Genomic DNA, 10130 nt, shown 5'->3' with positions numbered 1-10130 from the left:
CTTCATTATGTAAAGCACTTTGAGCTACATTTTTTTTGTATGAAAATGTGCTATAGAAATAAATGTTGTTGTTGTTGAGTCAGTGTGCTCAGGTCTCTCTCTATCAGCTCTCCACATCTGCACACTGCCATTTGTCTCCCCTTCTTCTTTGCAAAACAGCTCAAGTTCTGTCAGGTTGCGTGGACATTGTAAATGAACAGCCTTTGTCAAGTCCAGCCACAGATTCTCAATTTGATTAAGATCTCAAATATCTTACTGTCTCAGCCACGTTATGACATTAACTTTGTTGTTTTTAAGGCATTCCTGTGTAGCTATGGCTTTATGTTTGGAGTCTTTGTCTTTCTGAAAAACAAATCTTCTCCATGCATCCATTATCCAACCTGCTATATTCTAACTACAGGGTCACGGGGATCTGCTGGGGCCAATCCCAGCCAACACAGGGTGCAAGGCAGGAAACAAACCCCGGGCAGGGCGCCAGCCCACCGCAGACAAATCTTCTCCCAAGGCACAAATTTCTTGCAGGCTACGTCAGCTCTTCGTTTAGAATTTCTTTGTATTTTTCTGCATTCACGTTACCTTCTACCCTCACAAGCCTTCCAGGACCAGAGACATTCCCAGAGCACAATACTACCAGCACCATGCTTCATGGAGGGGCTGGTGTGTTTCTGATAATATGCAGCGTAACATGGTACTTAAATTGATAGCCAACAACTTCAGTTTTAGGCTCATCGGACCATTGAACCTTTTATAGCTGACCTCAGAATCTCCCATGTGCCTTCAGTTCCTTTTTTTTAACAGTGGCTTGCTCTTTGTCATTCTCCCATAAAGCTACGCCTGGTGAAGCAACCAGGCAACAGTTATTGTCTGCACAGTGTCTCCAAGTACAACTACTGTAGCTTGTAACTCCTTCACAGTACTCATACATTTCTTGGTTGCCTCGCACACTAGTTTTCCTATTGATGGTCACTGAGTTTTTGCCGACGGTCTGCGATAAGCTGATTTACAGCTGTGCCATACTCTTTCCAATACTTAATGATTGATTTATCTGGACTCCAAGTGACCGTTCAGTGACTTGGATATTTTCTTGTCTCTGTCCTTTTGCTTGTAATTGTCAATCACCTTTTCATGGAGTTGCCTGGAGTGTTCTTTTATTTTAATTTTGTATATTAGGCAACTGATTCAGCACAGGTTGGTCCTTCAAGATAAGGCATATTTAGACAACTGAAACTCAAGACAGGTGATCGCCATTGAATTAACTCAATGGCCAGAGATTTAAGTGTGTCATATTAAAGGGGCTGAGTACTTATCCAAGTTATTTTGTCTTTTATTTTTGCAATTAATGTAGATCACTTGACATTAAAGAATCTTTTCTGTTGGTCACTGTTCAAAAAAAAAAAATGTAACCCACTTTGATTGAACATTGTATGAAAATAAAACATGAAATCTTCCAAAAGCTGAGTACTTTTTATAGACACCTGGGTTAAAATGCAGTGGAGTGTGATATGTTCTCCATGTGTCTGCATAGGTTTTCACCAAAGATATGAACTTTGGGTTGACTGGAAACTCTAAGATGGCTGTTGTGTAACTAAGTGGGCCCTGTGATGGACTGCCATTGTGCCCAGTGCAGTTGGCATAAGCACTGGACCCCATGACCCTTATGACAATGTAACGTATTAAACTATTCAGTACCTTACACTCAAGACTAGTAGTTGTGGTGTGCAGCCACCGATAAGTGAAGTGCATGTTAATCTTCAGGATTTACCAAAGTCCAGTCCATGGCATTGGAGACAATGGCTATCTACTTGGGGTAGATCTGGTGTTGTGCTTGTCACTGTTCTCCCATACTGCATTGCTGTTCCTTATGGTAGTTTTGTAACCTCTGTTCTGTTTTGGGATTACCCACATTTTTCACTTTTGTTACTGATAATCCGATAAAGGTTTCCTGAAAAGATAGCTGCTGTAGCCTAATTCATTCTCAAAGGTTTAGGACAGCAGTGCTAACTACTGCACCACTGTGCCTCCCTGAGATAAATTGAATAGAATGAAATATCAGAACGGTAACATTTCTTGCAGTGAGTGTGGCAGACAGGAAGCATGAGTTCACTAAGGCTTTGCCCCCACAGATCTGATAGCAGGAACTCACCTCTCTCAAACCAAAAAGTACATTTTTTTGTTTTTTCTTTTCCCTATCAATTTTAGGCTTTGATTGCAGCTGCTACCAAATTTACAACATTAAAGCAGACGGATTCTTCCCTTCTTTCTGTGCAGCACTTTCAACTGTGCAGAACTCTGGGTAATAGTGTTAAAGGGGAAGGCAGACATATTATGCACAGGTCACATAGATAGATAGATAGATAGATAGATAGATAGATAGATAGATAGATAGATAGATAGATAGATAGATAGATAGATAGATAGATAGATAGATAGATACTTTATTAATCCCAAGGGGAAATTCACATACAAGTCTATACAAAAATGATATTCCCTATAAGACATACATATACTTTGTATTTTTATATATTTGTATAATATAAAACAAACTTCCAGTTGCACACTTCAACATGTGCATTTTATATTTCCATATATTTGCAAGTTGTCAGAAAGCAGACTCAACGATCATTCTTCTAAGTGAAGACCTGTTTTCCAATATGGATCATGCGTCATCCATCCATCCATTATCCAACCCGCTATATCCTAACTACAGAGTCACGGGGGTCTGCTGGAGCCAATCCCAGCCAACACAGGGCCAAGGCAGGAAACGAACCCCGGGCAGGGCGCCAGCCCACCGCAGATCATGCGTCCTACTTTCTTTTTTTCCTTTTTATTTCTCAAAACCCAATAGGGATTGACACCCATTAAACATGCATCATGCTGACACCCCAACCTTTTGATGTTCTCTCTGCTCTTTTATTACAACAGTAATTACATGTGATGAATCAATGGCTTTATATATGCATAGTGCTTGCTAAAAAGGTAAGCACAAGTTATTTGAGCAGAACTTTCTTTCTTTCTTTCTTTCTTTCTTTCTTTCTTTCTTTCTTTCTTTCTTTCTTTCTTTCTTTCTTCCATCACTGAAGATTTTTATCTTAAAATTACGATTGAACATAACCACTCAGGTTGATGGGTTTTCTTCTCAAAGATGAATACATGTTATTTAATGGTAATCACCATGTCTTTGCATTACATCCCGATTACACGTCTCTGGTCATTAGTGCTAGTCAAAGTCCAGGGGTTTGTTTTAACCAAGTGCATATATGAATATTTTATAACTGCTTTAACGTGCTGCTTGAAATATACAGAATAATGTATTAGTATCTGTAAGGCCGGTAATGAAGCAGCCACTTTTATATGGGTGAATGAATATTTAAGTCCTGTTTTAAATTTTAAAAGGCAACTTCTTATTGGTCCACTAAACAGCTAAAGATAAGTGGGAAGACTGCAAGTGTTTTATAAATAGCTCCGACCAGCCAAAATCCCAAAGATTCTGATCTGTTTTCTACTTACAGGTAAAACGTGGTTTACTGCCTGTTTTCTTTTTTCTCTTTTTCCCAGATCTGTCTTCGGCATATGAGCAGCAGGCGATGTCACTGCTTTGTAGTCGTAGCTCCCAGATGCTGAACACCGTGTGTACGCTGTCCCTTAAAGGCCCATACTTGCTGTACCAGTCACATTTATAATTTAGTGTTTCTCTACCTGAAGGTTTGCCTCCATCCTTGCACCTTGCTGGAGACTTTCTTTAATCCTTCTCTTACATGCATGCCAAGGAATGTACACAACAATTTAAATAAACCGCGATATCGTGGAATGGGTTAGGTCTGTTGCTAATTAATCTGCTGATCCAAAAGGATGATTTTTTTTTTTTTTTAAATACATGATGGCAAGAAACTCCTAGGTATAAATGCTTATTTAGCAACGCCAAATGCATGAAACAGAATGCTAAAGTATGGAGAGAATTAGCTTAATCACCCAAAAGGGGGTACTGTGTTATATCTGAAAACTTTTTATCACTCGTCATTCTCATGAAAAGTGTTGGCTGTGAGTGCAACATGAGGGCACATTGTCGGCATTCGCTGTATTTGTGATTATTTTTGACAAGACACATGCCAAGTTAGTAACAGGGGGGAAATGGATGAGATGTGAACACCCGAGCTTTCTTTAATCTTATGCCTAACTTCTCGGGAGAGAGAAAAATAAGATAAACTGGGAGGCAATAATAGATATTCAAAATTGCCTGTTTTAACCTTAGCGTATGTCAGAGGAGCTCTCATGTTGTGCATGCCTCAATGAATGCAAATGTAATATTAAAAAAAAAAAAATCATATATTTGGAAGACAAGAAATGTTCCCATACATTAATGACAGTTGTGGATCAGCAAACCTTGAAATAAAGTAGTGGCAAAATTTATGAGAAGCATCCCGCCGTATATAAGTACTAAATCAGACAAAATTCAGGAAGCCTGTTATTAAAGATACTCATCAGCCGCTCTCCGTGCCGCTGTTGGTCAAATTGTACTTAATGCTCTCGCTTGCTAAAAAGAACGCACATCGGTTATATTTTTAGGCCACTGAGACGGAGTGAAGCAGGCCTCTGACCAAAACAAAATGACACAGACTCCTGATGGCTCATTACTCCATCTGGGCCTAATTAAGACTCATTTGTTTTTAAGTTTCGGGGGTTACTTAATCATCTTGCAATCCTTCTTTGTATATTTTCTCTCCTTTTGTCTGATTTATGACTTTATTTTCAATTCTCTATTAAAATGCAGTTATGGGTTGTTTTATGGATAAACAAAACTTGTTTCCAGGAGACATTCTTCCGTGATGATGGTACAGAGCCTAGAAGAAAGAAGGTCAGCTGGGAGACATGACTGGTAGTTGCAGGCCGCTTTTAATCATGGTATTAAATGCAAATAAGGCAGATGCATGCAAACCGAATGGGCCTCAGATTTATGCTGCGAACGGCAGCCTCCTGCCTTGCCTCTCACCACATTATGCATGCTGACATCTCCAAGTCAAACTGCATTTTCAAAGTTTATTACAGAAATAAATCCTTCCTATATGGTTGAAGCTTTGTTAAATCAGTAAGCAGACGTGTAAAGTACTTATGCAATCTAGTGGTAATGTGTATATGTATATTGGACAGCAGGAGGGTGAACTGGCTGCTGTCGCTGCCCCCCAGATTAAGCCACCAGGGTTTGCATGCTGACTGGTCCCCTCTCTGTAAGCAGCTGGCACATCATCCCCATGTCCAAAAGAGCTTTATCTGGGTACAAAGATATGCACGTTTAATTAACTGGTAAACCATCAATGATCCAGTGTGAGTAAAGGTGCCCTGAAATGAACTGTCCAGTACATTTCACAAGCACAATTTAGGATCGCCAATGCACCTCACCTGCATGTCTTTGGACTGTGGGAGGAAACCCACACAGACACGGGGAGAGAACATGCAAACTCCACGCAGGGAGGACCCGGGAAACGAACCCAGGCCTCCTTACTGAGATGCAGCAGCGCTACCACGGCGCCACCATGCCGTCTGTATTATTGGCTGAGTGATGTATTTTTACATTTTTAAACATTTTAAGTGTAAATACTGAAATTATAGTTGAATTCATATTAAACAAATGTATTAATCGGTTACATATATGGAATTAGAAACACAAGTTTGTACCGCTCTCAGATCCGACACGATTATAATACACACTGCCCTATTTGAGAGGCAGCAAAAAGAAAAAACATAATCTGGGGCGCGAGTGACCAACACTACTTTTCTACTTCCCCACTTCAATTATAGAAACACACCAGTGAAAGCAGATTCAAGCAAAAAATGATTATTGGCAGACAATATATAGGATCACTGTAACACCAACACATAAAAACATACATTACTAATAAAGACATGAGCCAATGGAAACACACAAAAAAACCAATGGATTTATAGTCTTTTAAGTCTTATCTGTACGGAGCGTTGATCTCAGTCTGTAGTGGTGAATGAGACGCCGACCATATCTCTTGTTCCGGGAAACGTTCTGATTAACAGTTCCTTGTGCTGGCCCGTCAAGTCCTCTCCCGTATTCCTTCCTCCCGAAAGAAAAAATCATTTGCTTGGAATGAACCCGGGTTCACCTGACGATATCCAATAGGTGTTAATCCTTTCCCTCGTGCCTTTTTCTGTTATGGCCTCCTTCTCTCCTACCTCCTTTTTTTCCCGCCACCTATTTAAATTCGGATAGCTCCTCCCCGTACAGTCTGTTGGCCCTCCAAGCCAGGTACTCCCCTCCCTCTGTATAAAGGCCAGCCCTAAACATAAAGGCGTACCACAACAACAAGTAAAAAGGTACAAACTTACAGGTACATACACATATTTCAGTTGACCGTTACAAGTTTACAATCTATAAAAAGTAAACTTTTGCATATTGTAAAAAAAATTTTTTCTTTAAGTATATTAACCATAGTGTTTTAATATTTACAGTATGAGTTTATGGCGATGCAAAAGTTATACATTAAATATACTTTGTCACACACGTGCGCTTGGGAAGCAGTCAACAAGTCCTAAGGTGAGCGATGTAACAATTGATGGGGTTTTTTTTCATGGTAATAATGCCTCTCTCTCTAACCTTATAGAACCAAAGAAGAAAAATAAAACAACTACTCACAACATAAACAATAGTCCTGAGAACGGCACAAATATTCCTCCATCATTCACAACACTTTCCGGCTCCTGTTGATGATGTCACTTCCGACGCTTGGTGATGATTTTACTTCCGGTCCCTCTGAGATGACGTCACTTCTGGTTTCCCTATGATGACGTCACTTCCTTTTCATCACTTCCTGCAGCCATTTTATGTCTCCTATAAAAGCCACCATTACACAGCAATGTTTCTCGAATGTTTGGATGTTTTTCATCTATTTTTTGACCACTTTTGCTCCCAGCAATATATGGGGCCATTCCCCAACACTTCTTTTTGACTTGTACTCGACTTATTTACCACAACTTGTATATTGAAACAGTTAATTGATATAAATGGCTAAAACATTACTTACAAGTAAACATAATCTAGCTGCATTTATATGTGTAAAAACATTTTTAACTGTTTAATTACAGTTATATTACATATATATTAAATTTCATATATTTATATAGGGATTTTTATTAAGTATATACACACTGTTACATAATGGTTTGAAGTCATGTGTATATTACACTGTATTGATGTATCATGTTTCAAATCTCTGTGTTATTTTTTATTAAGCATGAAATTATGTCCTGTAGCTTCAATTGTGCCTCCATTCCATGTGCTTTGTTGGTGAAGCCCCTGGAGGCGGGGCCATCCTAAAATCATCAGCCCTGAGCCCTCCCTCTGACTATTAAAGGTAAGAGAAGCGTTCACTCATTGTGTTTATGGCGGAGTTCTTATGTAGCTATTATTATCTCATCAGATTTCCTGGTTTTGCTGATTTTCTTGTTTGTATTTTGTAGATACGGATTACTTGTGTTTTTTCACTTTTTCACCTTGGATTGCTTTTTTGAGAAAATCATTTTTAATCTTTTAAACATTTTGTTACTTTTTTCTATTTTTGTATTAATAAACCCTTATTTATAAGGTTCCTTTTTCTGCCCTTCTCTTTATAAGCCAGAGGTTTACAGTTGCCCTCTCTCTTGTGGGACATTTTGATATATTTTAACACATTTCGTTTTATTTTGCCAACTCCCATATTTGGGGCCTACTTCAGCTAAAAACAGACGGTAGTAGTTGGGGCCCGGCTGATTTAAGGTTAGCCTCTTTTGGGCAAGTCAATGAAGTTTCAGGCCAGCTAAATATTTTTGCCTTGTTTTAGATTAACAACACACAAGCGTGTTCATAAAGCATATGTATATATATATATATATACTGTATATATAAAATCCAATGTCTGTCTGTCTGTCTGCTTTTCACGAGAGAACTACTTAACGGATTTACATTAGTTTTTTTCTATAGTTTGCTTGAACATTACAGGTTGATTTTATGACTTCTCTCATCAAGCTAAGTATCATAGTTGCAGCAGGGATTAATTTACGTACGCGTATCCAAGAGAGAGGCTGTGGGCAGAGGTGAGGGGTAAGTGGGACCTCAGGAGTGGAGAACTGGGCGGGGCCCTCCTTACTCACTCGCCAGCTTCCGTTTAAGTCGCTCTACCTCTCACCATGTGTTGGAGCGTACCTTGCCTCCGCTTAGCTAGCTGTTTGTTCAGCAGACATTATCATCTACAGATGTTAAGGACTAACGTTTGACATTTTTGAGAGAGAGATCAGAGCTACATGTGTTTTAGAAGGTAGCTGCTGTTTGGCAGAGATATCACGGCCAAGTGTTTTTCTCTCCACGTGAAGGGACGCTGTCCGGTCAGAGCTGAATACGATCAGATATAGTGGCAACATTTGACGCTGGAACGAACCTACCTTCTGCTTGACTAGAATTGCATTTTTTTTTTTATAGATTTTTAAAGTTTGACCTGTTTCACTACTACGTGGGTGGAGCAGTGGGAGACAGCTAGTATATACATACTGTATATATATATATATATATATATATATATATATACAGTATATAGTGATGGACGACTGGGGTTTTACCTGTCTAGGACACCTTGCTGATGTAAGGACCAGTGGAGAGAGCTTATATGGGATATAACCCAATCAGAATGGCAGAGGGCATCATGGAATACTGTGGAGCCCTTTACTGAAGTGCTTTTGCCACACCCGGAAGTACTGCCAGAAGGAAATGACGGCACACCTGGAGCACCCTCAGGTGCTCTATAAAAGGAGCTGCCTTACTCCATTCAAGGATCCAGAGTTGGGAGGGACAGGATGACGCTTGCCTGAGGAGGAGTGAAGGTGGAATGCAGAAGGAAGAAGAAAAGTTCTGTATGGTGCTGCATATTTGTGATTAAATCAGTGCTCGTTAGAAATTTGGGACAAGTTTCCCACTGAATAAAAGCCTTGTGTTGTGCTGGGATTTGTGTCTGTTTGTTGTGCCAGGTGCTTGGTGATCTGGTGTGCCCCCCTGGTGGTCACCCCATATATATATATATATATATATATATATATATATATATATATATATATATAATATTCATTTATTCAACTATTCTGTACCACTTATCCGAATCTGAAACCGGGTTGCAGAGACACCAGTCTTAGTAGTGAGGCCCATACATTTGTAAAGTTTGAAGAAAACAAACACATTTAGTTGCAACAAAAGTAAGTGGTTTGTGAGACATCTTTGCAGATGCTAGTCTATTCATCAGACTGCTGAGTGAAGCCAGTTGTGGGTTCCTCATCGGAAAAGGTGGGGATACAAGTAGAAGTGGAAGTGGAAGGGACTTCAGGGATCCTTGACTTTTGGAGCTTCTGGTCTACAGATGGAAGAGGAGAAGATGTGAATGGCAGAACTCCCTCTCATCATGGGTTGGAATTACAATCACTACACCAGACCTGAAGGTAAAGGATGCTGCGTGGATGCTAACCCAGTTTCCACTTCCACCCTTAGAATGGAAGACAATGCCTATGAAGAAAAACACTGACATCATCATTTCTGCTTCTCCTCCAGCTTCTGCTGTTTCAATGTGTAAGGATAAAAACAATTAGACAATATTTAAGCAAGCACCATGTGTTCAACCAAACCTCTGCAAAGATATGTTGTGTTATCCAAGGGAACGTTTTATGCCTTATACTTGAGAACATGGGCTGCCAGCAAATGCATCATCATTTCAGAAGATGTTGCTTCACACATTTCCAGTGTAGTCAATTTATTCATTTATTTTAGTTCCCATTCTGTAAGATGCTAGACAGGCCTGGATGACTAACTGGCCTATACATTTTATGTGTGAACTGTAACTCTGTGTAATATATACAGCATTTCTATATGCTTCTTAATCTAAAATATAAAAATTGTTTTTGAGAAAAAAAATCCCCTATTTAATTGGCAAAGTTAATGAACTTCCTTAAACTCCATTTTCCTAGTCGGCTGGAAGAAGCATTGCATCACAAATATAAGGCACAGCAACTCACAAACATATAAGGAATTAGATCCACTTTTAGCCACTAAAGAAAAAATGGTTTCTGTTATTTAATCCCTTTTTGTATAGTGATGT

This window comes from Polypterus senegalus, chromosome 18 (assembly GCF_016835505.1).
Source record: "Polypterus senegalus isolate Bchr_013 chromosome 18, ASM1683550v1, whole genome shotgun sequence".
In the NCBI taxonomy this organism is placed as follows: Eukaryota; Metazoa; Chordata; class Cladistia; order Polypteriformes; family Polypteridae; genus Polypterus; species Polypterus senegalus.
The sequence above is the reverse complement of the archived record's forward strand: the minus strand, read 5'-3'. Positions refer to the sequence as shown.